Source organism: Sminthopsis crassicaudata, chromosome 2 (assembly GCF_048593235.1).
Source record: "Sminthopsis crassicaudata isolate SCR6 chromosome 2, ASM4859323v1, whole genome shotgun sequence".
Classification (NCBI taxonomy): domain Eukaryota; kingdom Metazoa; phylum Chordata; class Mammalia; order Dasyuromorphia; family Dasyuridae; genus Sminthopsis; species Sminthopsis crassicaudata.
Window position 1 is genome coordinate 631,838,995 of NC_133618.1, and position 23,607 is coordinate 631,862,601.

Sequence of the window (23,607 nt, forward strand, 5' to 3'; positions counted from 1 at the left end):
TTGAAACAAAACATGGTCTCAGATGACTATACGCAGGAGCAGAAAGTGTTGATAATGGAAAAAGGAACACGAAGAAGTTAATGTGAGGAGTTATGGTTGTGTCTGAAACTTGGTGGGGCAAAGGCTCTTATTTGGATGAAAGCTACAGAGGGAACAGCTTTTTTTCAAAAGCGACATAATAGAAAAACATCAGGGAAGGGGAAAAGTAGCATGGTGCACAATGTGCTGAAATCCAGGAATAAGAGAGGGGAAGATTTGGGTAAAGATCAGTAGAAACAGAAGGTGAAACAGCATTGTCATCAAGGTAACCTGATGTAGGGAGCTAGATGTCTACTTGATAGTTCCTAAGATGTTTTTCCTATTACATAAATCAATCATAGGAGGATTCTGGGAAGATGGCAGAGTAGGTCAGTAAATGTCAAGTTCTCCAGATTTCCCCTACAAATAGAGCAAATTTGCGCCTCAGGGCGAACACAAACTCATGAAAACCCAAGAAGATTTGGGGCAGAACAGGGGTTTTCCTTGAAGAAAGACTGGGGCCTGAGATTAACCTACCTGAGGTTCTCTGGGCTGAAACACCAAGTGGGGATCCTTCAGGCTGTCTGGTTATGGCTGAGGGCTCAGCAGAAGCACAGACTTTCAGCTCCCAGACTGTCCAGTGGGGGGGGTTGAATCCAGAGAGAGGGAACCCTGGCTGATGAGGAACGCCTGGCCCGGCTGTGCTGCTGAGATGCAGCCCTGGGCGAGAAGGAGCCAGTACCTGGTGAAAGCAGAAGCAGCGGCGGGCACCCTGCTGGCCATGGGCACTTGCAGGAGGGGGAGCACTTGGTCTGGGGTTCCTGGACACAGGGGAGAACTGAAGGGAAGCCTGAGGCACCCCACAATTTAGAGGTGTTTATATAAATACCTCTTATTTTTAAAAAAGTGTGTGGGCAAAGAAAAAAGCTCCCCATCACTGAAACATATTATGGGAACAGGGAAGACGGGGATTCATCTTCAGAGGAGGACACTTTGGAATCATATCAACAGACAAGCAAAAGAACTAGGCCTGAGGCCAAAAATTATTTATAATTTTCAATGAGAAAAAAATAAACATTTAATTAATCTGCAGATTTTCAGGACTTTCTATCAACCAAACCCAAACTTAACAGAAAATTTAACATACAAGAACCAATATCAAAGAGCAATTTTAAGGAACTCTTAAACATGGACAAATTGCTTTTGATTGTTTTACATGGGAAATGTATAATTTATGTTTAAGATATATATTAACTTTAGGGTAAGCTCAAAAGAAAGATTAGCAGAATAAAGGAAAAAATAGTAATCACATTATACAAATGAGATGCATTAGAAGGGGAAGGAGAGCCCATTGTTCTGAAAATCAATTCACATGGGGAATGGGCCACACTACATATATGCCATGAAGGGTATAGCACCTTCAAAATTTATGAAGAAATAAGGGCGAGGGATGAGTGGATGGGGAAGCAAAGGGTGAGGGAAGAAGGGAGGGATCCCTGGATAAGGGGAGGTTAAGAAATGGTAACCAAGTTATGAGGCAGAATTTAATGAAGGAATCAGCAGGGAAAGTAAAAACGTATGTATCTGGGTTATGTGTGTGTGTGAGAATGTATATGTGTATATGTATCTACATATGTAAACATAAATATATTTTTTATTAATTAACTTTCTTAGGAGTGATGGTGATATGTGATATGTTTATGAGAAATGTGTATGTTTATGTATGTATATGTATATGTATCCATATGTATAAATTAATATATCCTTTCTTAACTATAGCCTGCTTAGGGGTGGTGGGGTTGATTGAAAGGGGGAAAAAAAGAATGAAGTAAATAAGGTGTGCAGCAGAGAACAAAAGAACAATTTCCAAGGAAGTAAAGAAAAGAAGGACACTCATGAATATAATTTATTCTATTAATATATATATATATACACATTCTTAAATTAGCATTTGTTATCACATATTTTGAATCCTCCCTGGTGTTCTGTTGATAACATGATAATGTTCTATTTTGTTTTGTTGTAGCGAGCTGTCGTCTCTAGAAGCTGCCGGATCACTCTCTGGGAAGAGATCTGCTGTGTCTTCTCAAATCTCTCCGACAGATTCTTCTTCCTGTAACGAACCGTTGTCTCCAGGCAGTTGCTGTTAACTCTTGTCCTTAGAAGTGACTTCCCTTCCTGCAGAGAGCCCCGTCAAGCCTGATGCAATGCAGAGTCTTTTTATTGAATCTCCTCCAGCTCTTATCCTTCTCCAGGCCGATCTGCCCTCTGCGCCCAGTGCTGTCTCTTTTATCCTCCCAGAGAATGGGCGTGGGATAATGCAAGGGCTTCTGGGAAGAACCACCCCAGCCAATGAGCTTGCCCCCTCTATCAAGTCAACCTGAGTTCTCACCTTGTAATTGTCCAGAAAACCTGAATTCTCACCTTGTCACTATCCAGACAACCTCAGTTCTCACTTAGTAATCCTAACATTTTGTATTGCTTTTCTGTTTTTTTTTTTTTGCTTATTCTGTTTCTTCAAATAAAACAAATTTTGAAGAAAAACATAAATCAGTCACAATAGCACCATTAACTTTTAAATATGAAACATTTAGTAAACGAGAAGGCAAAAGTGCCTGAAGTCCAGACAGGAGGAAGAAATAGATTAGAAGTTTGATCAGACTAATGGGGAATTGTAATTATTGGAACTTTTTGTCCTTAAGGCACTAAGAAAAAAGATTCCAAAGAGCAACAAGAGGGGTAGATCAGCAAATCACTGACTTGGAGAGTAATAGAGACCTCAGTGCCTATTTCCTCAACTATATTCAGTTTCTGCTAAAACCAACCCAACAAAACACACACATTGTTCACCAGAAGAATTGCAAAGGTGGGAAGCCTATCATCTCTCAGGGTAATCCATTCTACTCTTGCAATACTCTAATTGTAAGAGGAAGAAATGTTCCCCTGACTTCAAATCTAAATTTGTTTCCTTACAATTGTCCCATTACTGCTGTTTCTGCCTCCTGGGGCCAAATGTTCAAAGTCTATCCCTTCTCCACATGACAGCCCTTCATATGTTGGAAAACAACCAACATGTTCCCCCTAAACCTTCTCCTCTCTGGGATAAACATCTCTGGTTCCATCAGTTGGTCCTCATGTGACAAGAAGGGGATGTCCTTTGTTTTCCTGGTCCCTGTATCTTCTGGACGCTGACCAGCTCATCAGCATCCTTCCGTGGTGGGCTAAGTGCTGAACACAAATCTCTGGCTGAGGGCTGAAGAAGGGTGGACTCTAATGAACTTATCACATCCCTACTCCCGTGTGACACTGTAGGGATCAGCTCCCTACAGCTGTAAATACATAGCCACTGTCCAGAGGTCAGTCCAGAGAGGACAAAACAAGCAAGGAGGGTGATCTCTTGCTGCTTCTCACCTAGTACGTGGGACTAAAAAGGCTTCCAAACTCATTCTACCCTCCCCAAAGGCTCCTCCAGGAGTCTCCAGTGAGCCTGACATCCGGGTCACAACAACCAGCATAGTTAGGTTTGCAGCTTGAGGGGGAGACAGTAGGAAGCCCTGAGTTCATTTCAGTTCTGCCCTTGGGAGCTTAAGTATTACACCTACAGGAAAAGTGACTCCTCCGTGTCCCCAGGTGGTCTCAGTGGTGATCTGGCGCATCTATTCCATGAACTGTAAAACCTTTTTGGAGGTATCCCCTCCATTCTTCCCATCCACCAGTGGCATTTGCAGTTATATGGAGCAAACAACAAAAAACAAAATTTATCCAAATAAACCAGTTTGAAGGACAAAACCCCCTCATCATTGCATCACAAAAAGCTGTGTGACAGGAGTAGAATCTGGGAAGACAGAGAGGAGAGAAGAGAAAAGAGAGAAGAGAGAGAGGAGCTTGTCTGCCTGGCCCAGGGGAAGCCCATTAGTCCTGGAGAGGATGCTGTGGTCTCCCGGAGTCAGGATGGATACATTCCTCCTCTTCAGGTGCCCCTGGAAGAAGAGTCATCTCTTTCTTTAATATACTGGCTCACGTATATTCCCATGGGTCCTTTCTGCTATCAGACACCAGTGACTAGGGCACAAGGACCCTTTAACCTGGGGTGCCAGGTGCACAAAGTGCTGGGTCTGGAGTCAGGAAGACTCTGCTCCCTGAATTCAAATCCATCCTCAGCTACTTCCTAGCTGTGATCCTGACCAAGTCACTTAACTCTGTTTACCTCAGTTTCCTCATCTGTAAAATGAGCCAGAGAAGCAAATGGCAAACCACTGCAGCGCCTCTGCCTAGAAAACCCCAAATGGGGTCAGGAGAATTGGACATGACTAAAAAACAACTGAACAACAGCCCTCTAACATAGAGAGTATCTATGTCAAGGACTCTTAACCTTTTTTTTTTGTTGTTGTCATGGACCCCTTTGGCAATCTTGTGAAGAAGCCCCTTCTCAGGATAATGTTTTTAAGTGCTTAAAATAAAATACATAAAATTACAAAGGAATCAAATTACACATGATCAACATATTTAAAAACAAGTTCATAGTTCCTAGGTTAAGAGCCTATGGTCTAGAGCAGGACTGCTTAAACTTTTCCCACTTTTTACCCAAGAAAATTTTACAGGATCCCAGGTATATAAAATAGATATACAAATCAAACATTTACTGCTAATGAATCATAATTTTGTAACCCTCACATTCAGTTACCACACTCTATAGGGGGTCATGACTCACAGTTTAAGGAGCTGGAATCTAGAAGAGGTTGTCCAAGATGGTGAAAGGCTTTGAGACCTGTGGAGGACCTGAGAAGGTTAACTCTACAAGAGAAAAGCTTGGGGGAAGGATATAACCTCTAGCTTCAATTGATGGAAGGTTTGTTATGTGGAAAATGCCTTGCTATACTTGGCCCCAGGGGATACCACTAGGAACAAGATGAAATAAACAGGTTTGAGCTTGCTCTAAGGAAAAATGTTCTCATTAATAAGGCTATCCCCCAAATAGCCCCTCCTGGGTTGCCTCATTAGCAGTAGTCAGGTAGAAATGGTATGAGCAGGGATCATGCATGTGGCAGAAGGGATTTTTGTTCCGACACTCATTGGACTAGGCAACCTCTGAGGCTCCTTCCAACTTCGATGTCCTCTAACTGCTTCAGAAAAGAGGAAGAGGGACCTGAGCTATCGTTAATGGCACCAACATGAAATACAGAGGGATGAAGTGAACCCAAAGCAATACAACTTTCTGATGACCACAGCTAAGGGGAGGGCCTGGAAACATCAGGACAGAGCAAGGATTATGACTGTTCCTTCTTCTGGTCAGGTATATAGGGAACATATCCCTCTGGCATACCTGGCTCTGAATCAGCACTGAAGGGCTTGGACTTTGGGATAATATGGCAGTTTCTCATCGGTCCTGTGATGTTGGGGGAAGAGGAGGCTTAAATGTTCAGCCACGCAGTTTGTATTTTATCTTAGGAAAGGCATATCCTAGTGGGGAGGGATGTTTTTCAGAAGCTTTGTTGCCCAAACAGGCCAATTTCAGTAGACTTCAAGAGGAATGACTCCTTTCTCCTACTATGTCCTTTCTGCATCTGGTTCTCCAAAACTCCTTCCAAGCAAGTAGTTCTTTCGTTTTTATTCCCATGTAGGCCTACCTCTAGCTTCCTGCTATTGGACATTAAAAGCTGACAGATACAGACAAGGACCAGTAAAGACAGGATACCTTCTCTTATTGCCAGCTGGAACCCAATTTTTTTTCCATCTCAGAATGATAGATCACCTTTTTCCCTTGGAGGTAGATCCTACACATCACCTCTTTTTGTTTTATTTTTTTAATTTACAAATGAAGGAATTGACAAACAATTCCAGTATTTTTGCCAAGATAGAAATGCTCTGCTTGGACAGAGATGCACAGGTCACAAGGACACAAGTGAGCAACCAAATACTCCTTCCCAAATAATTAAGCAAGACCATTTTTACACAATGAGGCAGCAGGTCTAAGAGAGGGGAAGTACTTTTTGGATGGCCTTACACTGGCCTATTGCTTCTTAACTCTTTTAGAATTTTTTTCTTGGGCTTTTTTTTCTGACAGATCCCACAGGATGACCAAGTTGGGGCATAACACTACATTACAGAGATAGGATCCAAAAATATTTTGAAAGGCTACAACATTGGGCAGAATCTAAGAAGATGGAATTTAATAAGGGATAAAAACTCATTCAATAAATCAACTTTGCAAGTTCAGGATAAGGGACGGATGGTTAGATTCACTTGTATGAAGAGTCTTGGGAGGGGGTCATAGTGGACTGCAAGCTCCATATAAATCAAGTGTGTGATGTGGTAAGCAAAAACATTAATACAGTTGTAGACTGAATTGAGAAGCTTATATTCCAGGAATATGGCTGCTGTAGATATTGTATTTTTCCCTCATCAGACTTCATCTGATATATTGTGTTCTGTTTCTAAAGGATGTGGATAAACCACAGTATGATAGAGAAGAGTAACTATTATGGAATCTCTGAGATATAAGATCATTTGAAGGAAATGGGGATCTCTCTCTCTCTCTTCTCTCTCTCTCTCTCTCTCTCTCTCTCTCTCTCTCTTTCTCTCTCTCTCTCTCTCTTCTCTCTCTCTCTTCTCTCTCTCTCTCTGTCTCTGTCTCTCTGTCTCTCTCTGTCTCTCTCTGTCTCTCTGTCTCTCTGTCTCTGTCTCTCTGTCTCTCTCTGTCTCTCTCTGTCTCTCTGTCTCTCTGTCTCTGTCTCTCTCTCTCTCTCTCTCTCTCTCTCTCTCTCTCTCTTCTCTCTCTCTCTCTGTCTCTGTCTCTCTGTCTCTCTCTGTCTCTCTCTGTCTCTCTGTCTCTGTCTCTGTCTCTCTCTCTCTCTCTCTCTCTCTCTCTCTCTCTCTCTCTCTCTCTCTCTATATATATATATATATATATATATATATATATATATATATGTTTCTCTATCTATCTATCATTCATTCGTTTGTTTTCGTGAAGCATTTGGGATTAAATGACTTGCCCAGGATCACACAGCTAGTAAGTGTCTGAGAATGGCTTTGAATTCAGGTCTTCCTGACTATAGACTCTGTGCTACCTCATTGCCCTGTATCTAAGTTGCAAAGAGACAAATTTGAGCTTAAAGTTTGGGAAAAACCTCCTATCAATTAAAGCTGCCTCAAGGCAAAGTGAAATGCCTTGAGAATGACAAATTCCACTTCACTGGAGGCTGTAAAGAAATGACCTAATGGATGCTGGGAATGATAACTCTTTAGGTGTTTTATAGGAGGACTTTCTCTGGGGGAAGGTTCAGACTAGATGGATGCTGAGCTCCAACTCTGCGACCCTACCATGAACTTCAGGAAGGATGCTTTGAGCAGATTTTGACAAATTGCTTAGAGGAGAATTGGTGGAGATTGCTGGGGGGGGGAGTGTTAAAAACTACCTGATGACTCTTAAAGAATAGGACCCACAGGGATGTCTTTTGGCTGTTCTTCTCATTACAAATTTCTTTGTAGCAAACACAGGTATCAAAGGATGGATTGTTGCTCTTTCGGTGATCTTGAGCTGTCATCTCATCAGCCCTAAAAGCTCTGCTCTTCATGCATGTGGAATGATGTTTTAAGAGACTCGTAATTCTTGTCAGTTCAGCTCTTCCTTTTGTCATCCCAGATCAGCACCTCTCTGCTCCTAAGCAGACAATTTAACGGGCAGCTGTCACCAAAGATTTCCTTTGCCCACTTGGCGATGACCCTCTCTGAATCTAGCTAAGCACTTCTCGGATGGCAGACCCATTCTCTGAATCAAGATCTTCCATATCATTCCTTCCAATCAGAAAGCATCCAAAGAGCTTGCAGGGGAAGGTGTCCCTAATCACATAGCCCTCCATTCTTATAGCTCTCATCCCTTCGACTTGACTATCCATTGTCACTCCTAGGTCTGAGATACTCAAGGGGCAATTGTTGATTTCATTCCATAGATTATGAGCCCCAATTTCTTCCAGAGCTAACCCCTATTCTATCCCCTCAAGTCCAAAGCAATTGCCTGATACCCCAGCAAAACAAAGGGATGTTTCTTTAGAATATAAGATAGGATTATAGAACTAGAACTATAGAAATGCCATTCAGTCCAACTCTCTCCTTTACAGATGAAGAAACTAAGGTTGAGCCAGATGAAGGTCCCCAAGGCCAGCGAGGTCGTGGGCTCTGGGGAAGGGATTTAACTTTAAGCTCCTGGCTCCAAAGCCATTCCAATGAGTACCAACACCACCTGTTTCCTCTCTGTCTCTCCCTCCCTGATCTCAGCCATGGGATTATCCTGCCCCTTCTGCAACGGAGCAAGATCATTCGCTTAGTTTCTGCAGCTCCAGCAGTGGTTGCCCACAGCAGAGTATCATGGGCTAGGGGCAAAACCCACTCACAACAGAGCTTGGGCAAGTAAACTAGAGCAGAGGGTGAAGAATGTGATTCTTGTTATTGTTTTCCAACAGAGCAACCAGAGTGTCAGGGACTCATTCAAACCCATCATTTCTTTCCTCTCTCCTCCCATTCACTTCTTTCTCTTTCATCCCATTTTATCCCACATAAGCAAGCTTTCTATCCTCCTTCCAAAACTAAATGTGCCCAAAGCTGCTGTGCTAATGTATGAAATGTAGTTTCCAAAAAAACTCAGCTCTCTCTCTTGCAAAATTTACAAAAACCTGTAAGTTAACTGGTACAAGCATTGCTATCCCCATTTCATAGACTGTGAAACTGAGACTTGGAAAATTTATGGTAGGTCATAGAGCAGCAACTAAGTGGCACGGTCCAAATTCAAATCCAGACCTTCTACTTCAATGATCCTTCAACTACATTTCACAAATGAATGTCTCCATCCTTTTATCCTTGAACAGTTTCTCGCATCATCGCACCAAAAACAAGGTTCCAATGATGGTGGAAGTCAAAGCTGTGCAGCGTTCTTGTTATAGAGAGTTACAAAAACCATGGAAGTAAAAGGACCTAATCCTGAATTAAGCAGAATAAAACACAAATCCTAAATGTTCCTTATAATAATGGATCTGCCATCAAACTTAATAGTGTGACAACCCATTTTCTAATCATTTTTAAACACTGAATATTAATTACACAAAAAAATTATAAATATTTATCACAGTATCTATTCTGTACTCCTTTATACCATATGGATGCAAAGATGAAAACCTCCTATTCCTGCCAAGTCAAGAAGTTCAAGACCTAACATAATTATAACTACAAAGAAGAAGGACACATTGCGATTTTCTATGCGCCAGAATACAGCATAACCTGAGATATTTTCTTCCTTTTTCTGGCAGATTTAATCAATAAAGACATGAAATATGGGCCAAGAGGAGGGAGGGCAATCACATAGCTTTTCTCAATTAGCTTTTGGTCTTGTTCAGATCATTTGCATGCTAATCTATGAAAAATCTTTTAAGTAAGGCTTTATAGCACCAGTCTCAGTGAGATTTTTTTGGTCGGTACTTGAAATGAGTTTGTGGGAAAACTTCATTATAGGTTAAATAGGAGTTATAAAAATTTTTCTAACCTTAAGTTCAATAATTGTCTTGGAAAATGAACTTTGAACCAATAATAGACACAGACAAAAGAATAGACATAAACTTAGAGTAAAGGATACTCTGGCTAGTTTTTATTGCATTATCCTTATCTAATTAAGTTTTTTGATTCTGTGCACTTAAAGACCTCAGCCTATTCTTTTCAGAGAGAGGCTTTCCAGCCATTGCACAACAGATGTAAGGGTCCACAGTAGATCCTGGAGAATTGAAGCTGAGATGGGGAGAAAATGTGTGACATCCAGAAGAGAACAACAGAAATCGGTGTGATGATACCACGAGAAGATGTAGCCTTGGCCACATATGTGAGCTGGCCATCCTGATCACATAGGTGTCTATTGAGTTTCTTTATATGCATTTTTCCCTAGCCACACTTGTTACCTAGCCCTCCATACACATTATCTGAACATATATGTTCTCTGTATGTTGTATGGTCTGGTAACCTTTTAATTAAATGAACTGTATGTATGTACAAGGAATAATACCTTATTACTTTACATATTATGTTGTGTAGTTATGTCTTTTGTTTTGAGCTAATGTGTTCATTGGTTGGCTGGTAAAAAGTACACATCAAAAATATTGATTTTGACTAATTGCTTTTACAAAGAGTGACTCTGCCTCTAACATTGGGATAGCTTTGCTGGGGCAAGCATAAGGAGGGATATTCTACTTGCCACCAAGGTAAAGAGACACTGGGGTCCCTTCCATAGACAGACTGGAATATACACAGTGTATTCTTTTTCTTAATCACCTTGCTCAAAACATTTCTGCAACCCTTCTTGGAATTATCTTTATCCATGTTGCAAATTGCACCAGTTTCCTTGCTTTAAACCAGGGTCTCTTAATTTTTTTGTTGTCCTGGTTTCCTTTGGACCTCTTCTTAGAATCATGTTTTTAAATGAATAATATATGTCAATGTGCATATATGTAAATATATAATAAATTTATATTATATATAAAATCAGTTCTATTGAAATGCAGTTATAAAAAATGTTAAGTTCATGTTGAGGTTAAGAATTTTTGCAGGATTTTCTGGACACTCTTGCCTGGTCCAGGACTTCTTTCTTTTTCTCTTTCTTTTACTCCCTTTGTTCTTTTAGGTTCTACTCCATTTCCTCCCTTCTCTCCCCAACTTCTTGAGGATTCCTTGTGTCAATAACCTAGTGCAGGAAGCTTTATACACAATCAGTCTATCAGGAAGCAGCTGACTTTTGTGCCTGTCCATCTCCTGCCATAAAGCTCTAAATGAGTGTCATTGGCTGAATGTCATAAATGAGAATCACAGGAAATGGAGAACTCTCAGGGTCTAGAAATAGATAGTAACAAGAAGGGGCTTTTGCTCATAATGTCCCTTCTGTCCATTATATTTAATTAAGGGAATCTTATTCTTTGAAAAAGAAATTGCTATAAAAACATTTTGGAGTGACTATTTATAGATTGGTAAGAGCAGAATGTGGCTGCTTATACACTATTGACAAACTAAGAAAATTAGAAACATTTTTCCCAGGCAGCTGACTTTTCTGTGTCTGGATTTTCTCCTCTGTTAATGAAGTGACTGTAATAGATTAGAGACCTCAGAGACTTCTAAACTTTGGAGCATGCATCCCTAAAAGAGTTATATTTATTTATAAATCAAAGACATGTATCACAACAAACAAAATGGACATAAAAAGAATACGATAAAGACAAAATAAATGATATATTAAAAGTATTTTATTTAATGTTACAAACCTTTTCCTCTCACTGAAATATTATTTTAATATTTTTAGTATGATTGAATATACTTCATTTTTTGTTTTTTTTGGGGGGGAACAATCTACTTTATAAGCCTTGCTTTTTTATTAAAGCTTTTTATTTACAAAGATATGCATGGGTAATTTTTCCAACATTGACCCTTGCATAACCTTTTGTTGCAAATTTTCCCCTCCTTCCCTCCATTCCCTGCCCTAGCTGGCAGGTAGTCCAATACATGTTAAACATGTTGAAATACATGTTAGATCCAATATATGTATACATATTTATATAGTTATCTTGTTGCACAAGAAAAATCAGATCCAAAAGGAAGAAAAAACTGGGAAAGAAAACAAAATTCAAGCAAATAACATCCAAGAGAGTGAGAATGCTATATTGTGAACCACAGCCTCTCTCTGGGTACAGATGGCTCTCTTTATCACTGAACAATTGGAACTGGTTTGAATCATCTCATTGTTGAAGACAGCCACGTCTATCAGAATTGATCATTGTATAATCTTGCTGTTGCTGTGTACAATGATCTCCTGGTCCTGTTCACTTCACTCAGCCTCAGTTCATGTAAGTCTCTCCAAGCCTCTCTGTATTCATCCTGCTGGTCATTTCTTACAGAACAATTATACTTCATTTGAAAATTATCCTTGTATAAGTCTTAGGGGAAAGAATGGACTTATAAATAATAATTATTGTTACTGTTGCACATATAGGCTTTGGAAGGTACTTATTCCAACCTACTGTCAGAGTTCTAGGAACATCCCTGAGGACTTAGGGTGTCATACTATTGCCCCTCATGTGTCCCCCATCCAGTGTGTTCTTCCCCCACATCTTCACCAACTAATATTTACTCAACATCATTTACCCAGAGATTAATGCCTCAATTTCATTTTGACTCATAGACATCAATTGATAACATTAAACATTAATTCGTTTGTACAAAAGGTTATTTCCTGAAGAGATACAGTAAGCCCCAAAGCCCAAAAATATGCTCAAGCCAGGGAACACTTTTCCTTTTATATCTTAGCCTTTGGACTGTGCAGGCTCAAATTTAAAGTGGCTGCTACAAAACATTCCCCCCATCAATAAAAATTCATTTTTGAAAAAACTGTTGGGAAAACTGGAAATCAGTATGGCAGAAATCCACACTTAACACCATATACCAAGATAAGATCAAAATGGGTCCATGATTTAGGCATAAAGAACGAGATCATAAATAGATTAGAGGAACAGAAAATAGTCTACCTCTCAGACCTGTGGAGGAGGAAGGAATTTATGACCAGAGGAGAAATCATTATTGATCACAAAATAGAAGATTTTGATTACATCAAATTAAAAAGTTTCTGCACAAACAAAACTAATGCAAACAAGATTAGAAGGGAAGTAACAAATTGGGAAAACATTTTTACAGTTAAAGGTTCTGATAAAGGCCTCATTTCCAAAATATATAGAGAACTGACCCTAATTTATAAGAAATCAAACCATTCTCCAATTGATAAATGGTCAAAGGATTTTAACAGACAATTTTCAGATGATGAAATTGAAATTATATCCACTCATATGAAAGAATGTTCCAAATCACTACTGATCAGAGAAATGCAAATTAAGACAACTCTGAGATACCACTACACACCTGTCAGATTGGCTAAGATGACAGGAACAACTAATGATGAATGTTGGAGGGGATGTGGGAAAACTGGGACACTGATGCATTGTTGGTGGAGTTGTGAAAGAATCCAGCCATTCTGGAGAGCAATTTGGAATTATGCCCCAAAAGTTATCAAAATGTGCATACCCTTTGACCCAGCAGTGCTACTTCTGGGCTTATATCCCAAGGAAATACTAATGAAGGTAAAGGGACCTGTATGTGCCAAAATGTTTGTGGCAGCCCTTTTTGTAGCGGCTAGAAGCTGGAAGATGAATGGATGTCCATCAGTTGGAGAATGGTTGGGTAAATTATGGTATATGAATGTTATGGAATATTATTGTTCTGTAAGAAATGACCAGCAGGAAGAATGCAGAGAGGCTTGGAGAGACTTACATCAACTGATGCTGAGTGAAACGAGCAGAACCAGAAGATCATTATACACTTCAACAATGATACTGTATGAGGATGTATTCTGATGGAAGTGGATATCTTCAACATAGAGAAGAGCTAATCCAATTCCAATTGATCAATGATGGACAGAATCAGCTACACCAGAAAAGGAACACTGGGAAATGAGTGTAAACTGTGAGCATTTTTTTGTTTTGTTTTGTTTTGTTTCTCTTCCCAGATTATTTTTACCTTCCAAATACAATCCTTCCTTTGCAACAACAACAACAACAAAATTCAATTCTGCACATATATATTGTACCAAGCATATACTATAAGATATTAAAATATATGGGAATAGGGGCAGCTAGGTGGCGCAGTGGATAGAGCACCAGCCCTGAATTCAGGAGGATACGAGTTCAAATCTGGTCTCAGACACTTAACACTTCCTAGCTGTGTGACCCTGGGCAAGTCACGTAACCCCAGCCTCAGGGGGAAAAAAAAAAAAAAAAAAAAAAATATATATATATATATATATATATATATATATATATATATATAGGAATGCCTGCCATCTAGGGGAGGGGGTGGAGAGAAGGAGGGGAAAAACTCAGAACAGAAGGGAGTACAAGGGATAATGTTGTAAAAAAAAAAAAAATTACCTATGCATATGTACTGTCAAAGAAAATGTTATAATTATAAAAATTAATAAAAAAAAAAAAGAAAGAAAAGGCAGCCACCAGCAGGATTTACTGTCTTAGATTCGTTTTTGCTCACTCAAAAGTTTTCAGGAAAGAAAGAGAATTCAAGATCCTCTCTTGAAGACTTCTGTAATTTCACCCAGTTCTGGCTTCGTAGCTTAGGCTTTTCTTCACTCTCCAGTAAGCAGACAGGAAACAATCACAGAAAATCAGTGAATACTCCAAAGTTTTGGGCAAAGTGCTTCTGTTCAGTGACCTGACGTATTTCTGGAAGCAGGATTTCAAATTTCAAGGTAGGTAGAGCAACTTGCATCTTTTCCAAATACTATGTCCTCATTGGCCAGGCCCCATCTTATACTAGTGATCAATGAACAAAAATTAAAATGGCTATTTATGATACCTTTACATAGTACTTATTATGTGCCAGATACTATGGGAAGGGTTTATAATTATCTCCTTTGATCCTTACAAGAACTATGGGATATAGATACAATTATTATCTATATAGAAAAGAAAAGTTAATTGACTTACTTAATGTCCTGTAGCTAATAAGTGTTTGAAGTTGGATCTGAATTCAGGTCTTTCTGATCTGTTTTATTCACCACCCAGCTGCCTTTAATCATCCAATTAATTTGATCAGTGAAGTGAAGTTAATTCATCAAGCATGGGAATGTATTTTTGGATGCTTTTTAATGAAAATGTTTAAAATACAACCACCAAATAATCAGTTGTAACAATCAGTGAACCCAACAATTTCATCAGGAACAATGTTTCTCTAGATGTATTTATTTACCATGCACAATACAAAAGCAGCTGATTTTAACAAAGAGGCAGGTCTTTAGTATAAAGCCATTCTACTTTCTTTATGGGGTTCTGCTTAAGAGATGACATCAGATCTTAATTTTCTATTCAAATAGTTATAATTATAAAATAAAATAAAAATAAATTAAAAAAAAAAAAAAAAAAAAAAAAAAATTTTCTATTCAAATATATTATTATGAACGTGAGAAATAGTGTAGAGTCCAGTTTGGTTGGACCGGGAGTACAGGAAGAGGAGTAATGTATAACTAGGCAGAAAGGGTAGGTAGACCAGATTGAGAAGGGTTTTAAATGTTAGGTAGTGGAATTTATATTTGATATTTGCTGTAAAGAGGGGTCATAGGAGTTTATTGAGTAAAGGAGCAACATGGGCTATTCTGTGCTTCAGGAAAATCACTTTGGGGATATTGTGGAGGATGGATCTAGCTTTTGGAGGCTCATTTGAGGAAGTCATGGAAATAGTACAGGTGAAAAGGCATGAAAGCCTGAACTGCTGGGCCATTGGCCCTACTTTGGGGACCCCTGGCGTCTTGGGTCATGTGTTGGACTTAGGGTCAAATTCTGCCATGATACTTACTAGTATGTGACCCTTCACCTCTCTGACGTCGAGTTTCCCCTTCTGTAAAATGGGAATGTGTAGCAATAAATTCTGAATTCACAGGATTGTTTGAGGCTCAGAAGGGGAAATGTATATAAAATGCTCCATAGACTTTAAAACACCATGTAAATGTCTACAATTATTTGCTCAATTACTACAACTGAATAGCTTCTCTCCAATTCTTCTCTCCTGTTCCCCCTGATGTTTCGAATTTTCAATTCAATTTAATTCAACAAATATTAATTAGGCACCTACTATGTATAAGGCAAAGAGGGAATATAGTATGCAGGGGCAATGTGGCACAGTAGGTAGAGTTTGGGGCTTGCCATCAAGAAGATGGGGTTCAAATTCTGCCTTGGGTACCACCTTTGAGACCCTGGGCAAGTCACTGAAACAACTCCATGGGTCTTTCCTACTAAGCCATAGCCTGGCATTTATATGCCATATCACACATAAGGGAATAAAGGTCAAATTAACTCAACGAGTATTTATTTAGCAATAACTTTGTGCCAGGAACTGTGGAAAGGGGTCATCATACAAACACAAGTAGAGGACCGTTGCTGCCCTCAAAGGGTTCACATATTAACAAGGGAGACAGCACATAAAAAGAAGCTGAAGAGGGAGGGAGCAAGGGGATTAGCCTAATGGCAAGAGTAGAGAAAGTCCAAGGGTGAGGAGTGAGGAGAAGGGAAAGCCTCCTTTAAATAGAGGGCTCAGGAGGAACTGGTCACTTAAAGGAAAGGTCCAGAGGGCAGAAGGTCCTTCCAGTGTGAGAAATCCAGTAGCTGGGACTGAGTTTTCAGTGGCAGATTGAGAAGAAGCAGGAGTGCAGCCTGATGAAGAAGGAAAGAAATAAAATTATCCACAAGGAGCTTTGGTTTACAGCCTCAGTTCACATTCATTTATTTTATCTTTTTCTCAAAGTGAATGAACATTAACAACCACTCAGGTTGTGAGATGCTGTAGCCTATAATGGATCAGGCCTCTTTTTCTCTCCCTGTCCCAGGTTTTTCCTTTTATTTATAGGTTTTAAACTCTTCCCCTTATGGTTTCTTTAACTGGAGCTGTGTTTGGTGAGCAAACTGGAATCATAGGATTTTCGCATTTAGAGATAGAATTTTAGAGATCATATGGTCCAAGAATCCTGAGATCCAGCAGCATTCTGACCATTTCCTGTGCAGAACCAGAATGTCTGTCAACCCTACTTGTCTGGTATTGCTTGTCATTATAAAACACCATTCATGGTAAATGCCCAACGTAGAAACATAACTGGGGTAGGACAATGTAGGCTTTCCCCCAGGGCACAAAATTTAGAAGGTGTAAATATTTAATATGGGTTCTTTCAGCATCAGAGATACCATTGTAGTAACTAATTCTGCTTCTCACTTAACTGAATTTGTTTTAATGATTTCTTGTGACTGAATCACTTAATCACTTAATGTGATTGAATATGCTTCATTATTTTTGAAAAATCCCTGTGTATATCCTAAGGGATAGGATAGACTTGTAGATAACAATTACGTTCACTTCATGAATTATAAGTCAATATGGTTTGCCTGCCTTAGGCAAATTCCCTGCTATTAGTCCCAGGAGCCAAGATTGCTAGTTAGGGCAAACACAAAACTAAGAACAGACATTCTCTACCCACCAGTTTTACCTACAATCTCTAAGATGGATAAAGACTGAAGGTTACTGTTGTGGCCAAAAACAATCATTCATTTCAAGGATCATCTGTTAAATTGTGCCATTACGGCTGGCTGTGACACTCTTGGACTGCCATTTCTCACTGCCACAGACACCTTTAACTTGATCCCCGTGGAATCAGTCATAGAAGATCAACCTCCTTGTACCTGTATTGCAGTTGGAAAACTCACCCTAGAGCATCCTGCCTCCATGTTCTTTTTTCTTGAGCTTATGTGAATCTTTTTTTTGGATTTTCAGCCTACTGCTCTGATCAAGGGTACATAAATACTACTAGATTCCCTTAGCCTAGTGCAGAACCTTAAAGTCACATCCACCAGAGAATCACCATTGTAGGCCTCTCCAAAGACAATGTAAGATGTTGGGGAGGAATCGTGGAACAAATGGGGACCAGAGTCGCACAGCATGGGAAGCAGGAGAGGGCTGTGATTTGTTCCAAAGGAAGAGGAGCTCACGTCAAGGGGAGCACCCAGTGGCAGCAACATTCAGGTCCCCTCCAAGTCTCTGATGTCCTGAGATATCTCTTCTGCCTCTCCAGGAACATGTCATTGATCGGTAAAGGGAGGTGATGTCATATGTGTCACTGACCATGGAGTTTATTTTTTCAAGCAAAGTTGTATTGCTATCTTTTTTAAAGTAAATTTTTATTCATAGCATTTTTTTACATCACCCACATTTCCCAAAGTAGTCCCTTTCCCTCCCCCTTCAGAGAGCAATTCTTTCTAATAAAAATTTGAAGAGGAAAAAATAGTTTAGGGGCATGATGCTCTGGTGATCTGGAAAATATGAGTAAAATTTTTTGACCCTCCTTTTGTTAACAGAGAAAAAGTCTGAACTATTGTTATATTAAAAGATAAAATATGTTGATATTTTATGATACATATGTTTTATGCATTTCTGAGTTCCTGAATTTTTTCTGTGTCATCTGCAGGCCTTCAGATATAGTCTAGCTTCCTCAAAACTTAACTCAAATTACCATCTAATTTCTTATACTTACCTGCGAAATATTAAAACTGTGATGAGGAAAAGTCGCCATGTGGAAGGGATAATTATAGTGCTTTAAGGTTTATAAAGAACTTTATATGCATTATTTCACTTGATCTTTTGGCAATGTGAGGTAGGAGCTATATACATGTTCTATTATATTATTATGTACTATAAATTATATGCTACTGCTATGTATAACATCATATAAAACACACACACATATACATATATATATATGTATGTATATATATATATATATATATATATATATATATATATATATATATATATAAAACACCAGTTTATGCAGGCTGTAAGAGATTAAATGGCTTGGCTAGGGTCACACAACTAGTAAATGATATGGGATTTGAATTCAGGGCTTCTTGACTAGAAGCCTAATGTGCTATCTATTATGCTATAATTTTCTCAGTAAATAAGTAAGTGGGTCTAAGGAGCCCTTTTTCATCCTGTCTTGGCTTCTTGACACTTTGCATTCATGTGATTTCCCCACATGCCTGTTGAAATCTTTCTCTCCTTCAACAGTATAATCCCTCCATATTACCCCCAGCCAGGAGTAATCTGTTCCTTCTTGAGTTTCTTATAGTACCTTGTTAGTTAGTGCCTTGCATTATTATACCTATCCCCCTTTTATACTGAAAGCTTCTTTGGGCAAAGGCTATTTTTAATTTGTTCTTTTTCTAACTTTTTCAGTTGCATGCCCAATTCATTGATTTCCCCTTTCTCTATTTTATTCATGTAGCTATTTAGAGATATAAAATTTCCCCTAATAACTGCTTTGGCTTCATCCCATAGATTTTGGTATGTTGTCTCATTATTGTCATTCTCTTGGATGAAATTATGAATTGTTTCTGTGATTTGTTGTTCGACTTACTCATTTTTTTTAGAATTAGGTTATGTAATTTTCAATTGGCTTTTAGTCAATCTTTCCCTGACCCTTTATTGAATATAATTTTTATTGCATTGTGGTCTGAAAAAGAAACATTTATGATTTCTGCCTGGCAAAGTATTTTTGAATACAATAGGTGCTTTATAAATGTTTGAATTTAATAGAAATGAAACTGTGCTAGGAGCTTGGAAGATATCAATGGATAATTTTACTAAATATATTCCATATCCTCCAAATAAAGTTACAATGGGTCTTTGATTTCTGTAGGCAAAAGTTTTTGGACACTGGATGCATCAAAGGGTTGGTGGTGCACATGGTCCCCGAATTCCTCTCAGTTTGGTTTCTCTCAGGGAGGTACTGTGCCTTCCTTGTTTCTCTGTGGTCCTGAAGTGTGAGTTCATCAGAATTCCTCATGAAGAAACTCCTTGAACTTACACTCCAGTTTAGCAATTTGTCTGTAATTTATGATCTTGTAATATATGATCCTTATATGCTGATGATATGGTATACTTGGAAATTCCTAGGGAATCAGCAAAGATATTAATAGATATAATTAGCAGCTTCAGAAAAGTTGCAGACCACAAAATAAATCCTCAAAAATCAACAGCATTTCTATGTAATATTAACATAACAAGAAGTAATAAAAGGAAGGAAAGTTCCATTTCAGAAAACTACTAAAATGTGCATTAAATTATTAGGGATCAAATTCCTAAAAAACACAAAAGACTTGTATAGATTCAATTACAAAGTGCTCCTCAAGGAAATAAAGAACACCTTAAATAGCTGGAGGAATAGTCAATGCTCATAGTTCTTTTGTACTAATATAATAAAAATGGCAATTAAATTAAATTAATTTACACTTTTAATGCTATGTGAAGCAAATTACCAAGGGGATATTTTACAGAACTTGATAAAAACAAAATCAAAATTCACTTGGAAAAACAAAAGATTGAGGCTATCAAAGGAAATGATGAAAGGACAAAGAAGGGATAGTGCTTCTAGATCTCCAACTATATTATGAAGCAGCAGGCATCAAAACCATCTGATATTGGTTAATAAATAAAGAAACAGATCAATGGAACAAAGGGGATTAAAAAACAATGGAAGGCAATAACCTAAGAGAAAACATAAATTACCTAAGGGAAAATTCCTATTTGATAAAAACTGCTGGGAAAACTAGAAATCAGTCTGGCAAAATTAGGCTTAGATGAACATTTTATTACATACTCCACAACATAGTCTATATGCAATAAAATCTTATTATTAATTATCATACATTGATCCTATAGCTTCCATAGCTACAGGTAGGAGATGTCTTTCTATCCAAATAAGGGACAGAGACAATTTCATTTTTTTTTAATAATTATAAATTTTTTGACAGTATATATGCATGAGTAATTTTTTTATAACATTATCCCTTGTATTCATTTTTCCAAATTTTCCCCTCCCTCCCTCTACTCCCTGCCCTAGATGACAGGCAATTCCATACATTTTACATGTGTTACAGTATAACCTAGATACAATATATGTGTGTAAATCTAATTTTCTTGTTGCACGTTAAGTATTAGATTCCGAAGGTATAAGTAACCTGGGTAGATAGACAATAGTGCTAACAGTTTACATTCACTTCCCAATGTTCCTTCTCTGGGTGTAGTTGTTTCTGTCCATCATTGATCAACTGGAAGTGAGTTGGATCTTCTTTATGTTGAAGATTTCCACTTCCATCAGAATACATCCTCATACAGTATTGTTGTTGAAGTGTATAGCGATCTTCTGGTTCTGTTCATTTCACTCAGCATCAGTTCATTTAAGTCTCTCCAAACCTCTCTGTATTCCTAATGCTGGTCATTTCTTACAGAGCAATAATATTACATAACCTTCATATACCTTAATTTACCCAACCATTCTCCAAATATTGGACATCCATTCATCTTCCAGTTTCTAGCCACTACAAAAAGAGCTGCCACAAACATTTTGGCACATACAGGTCCCTTTCCCCTCTTTAGTATTTCTTTGGGATATAAGCCCAATAGCAGCAATGCTGGATCAAAGGGTATGCACAGTTTGATAACTTTTTGGGCATAGTTCCAGATTGCAGAGACAATTTCAAAAGATTATTGTATCTTTATAATTTTATTGTAACTTTGATTCCATGAAACTGAAAAAGTTCTACACAGACAAAATTAATGCACCTAGAATAAGAAGCGAAGTGGCTGAATGAGAAAAAATATTTTTTCTATCAAATAAATTCAAGATATGTAAAAAGTAATAAATTATGTAGCTGGTAGCCATTGTCCATTAGATAAGTAATTAAAGGATATGGATAAGTAGTTCTCAAAAGAAGTAAAAGAATTTAGAATCACATTAAAGAATGCTCCAAATCACTAATAGTAAAAGAAATGTAAACCAAAACAATGCTGACATATCTATAAATGGGCAAAAATGACAATAGTCAATCTTCAAAGGGCTTATGGAAATATTAATACATTGTTGATGAGGATATGAAATGGTACAACCATTTTGGAAAATAATTTGAATTATGCAAATGAAGTGAGTAAAATATTTTTGAACCAGAGACTCCATACCTAGGTTCATAAGAAGGAAATCCCTATACACATTAAAATATTTATAGTAGTACTTTTTAAAGTAACAAAGAATTGGAAATAAAAGTCCATCGACTAGTGGATGGAAACATGAATTGTGATATGTGAATATAATGGAATTCCATTATAAGAAATAATATGTACAAAAAATGTTTATAGCATTTTTCTTTGTGGTGGCAAAGAATTGATGGGCATCATCAACTGGGAACGGCTGAAAAAATTGTGTTACGGGAATTTCTATAAGAAATTATGATCAGGCTGATTTCAAAAAACCTTAAGACATAGATGAACTGATGCTGAGTGAAGTGAGTAGAACCACTTTTTTTTCTTTCTCAAGGTTTTCCCTTTTTATTCTGATTCTTCTTTCACAATACAACTTTTTTTGTTAATTTTTTTCTTTTCTTTTTTTACATTTTTTATTAATTTTATAATTATAACTTTTTTGACAGTACATATGCATAGGTAATATTTTTTAAACAACATTATCCCTTGTACTCCCTTCTGTTCCGAGTTTTTCCCCTCCTTCCCTCCAGCACCTCCCCTAGATGGCAGGCATTCCCATACATATTAAATATCTTACAGTATATCCTAGGTACAATATATATGTGCAGAACCGAATTTTGTTGTTGTTGTTGCAAAGGAAGAATTGGATTCGGAAGCTAAAAATAATCTGGGAAGAAAAAAAAATGCTCACAGTTTACACTCATTTCCCAGTGTTCCTTCTCTGGGTGTAGCTGATTCTGTCCATCATTAATCAATTGGAATTGGATTAGCTCTTCTCTATGTTGAAGATTTCCACTTCCATCAGAATACATCCTCGTACAGTATCATTGTTGAAGTGTATAATGATCTCCTGGTTCTGCTCGTTTCACTCAGCATCAGTTGATGTCTCTCCAAGCCTTTCTGTATTCCTCCTGCTGGTCATTTCTTACAGAACAATAATATTCCATAACATTCACATACCATAATTTACCCAACCATTCTCCAACTGATGGACATCCATTCATCTTCCAGTTTCTAGAGCTGCCACAAACACTTTGGCACATACAGGTCCCTTTCCCCTCCTCAGTATTTCCTTGGGGTATAAGCCCAGTAGTAGTATGGCTGGGTCAAAGGGTATGCACAGTTTGATCACTTTTTGGGCATAATTCCAGATTGCTCTCCAGAATGGTTCGATTCTTTCACAACTCCACCAACAATGCATCAGTGTCCCAGTTTTCCCACAGCCCCTCCAACATTCATCATTATTTGTTCCTGTCATCTTAGCCAATCTTCACAATACAACTTAATGTGGAAATATTTTTAATATGATTGTACACGTATAATCTATAAGAGATGGTCATTTTGGAGAAGGGAGAAGGAAGAAAAATAGAAATCAAAATCTTATAAAAGTAAATATTGAAAACTATCTTTAAATGTAATTGAAAAGGAAACAATTGAGTGGGAGAAAATGATGTGTGTGATGAATGCAGAGAAACATGGGAAACTCTCCAGAACTGATGCAGAATGGAGTAAACTGTCAAGGGAACAATATGAGCCCTGTAAATGGAAAAGAACAAGCACATAGAAAAAATCTAAAGTAAATGCCAACCATAAAGACAATTCAAATGAGAGAACAAGGAGGGGAACCTCTAACTCCCCCCCATGGAGGTAATTTCATGCGCTGCTCATTTTTTTTTTCCACTTGTTTTAAAAATATTACTTTTTAATATGAGGTGACTTTGGGAAGGGTGAGGTGGGGACTTGGGGTAACTGGTGCAAAATAAAGTATGACAAGAACATTTAAAAGCGCTCTTTTTGGAGAATGGTTGAACTCGCGGGCTCCCCAGCTTCAGGCGCGGACAAGGCGCCCCGGTGCATTTCGAGCCCCCCATTCTCTCAGCCTTAAAAAACGGCAGTGACCATACGGGGCGGGTCTTTTGGTGAGCCACGTGT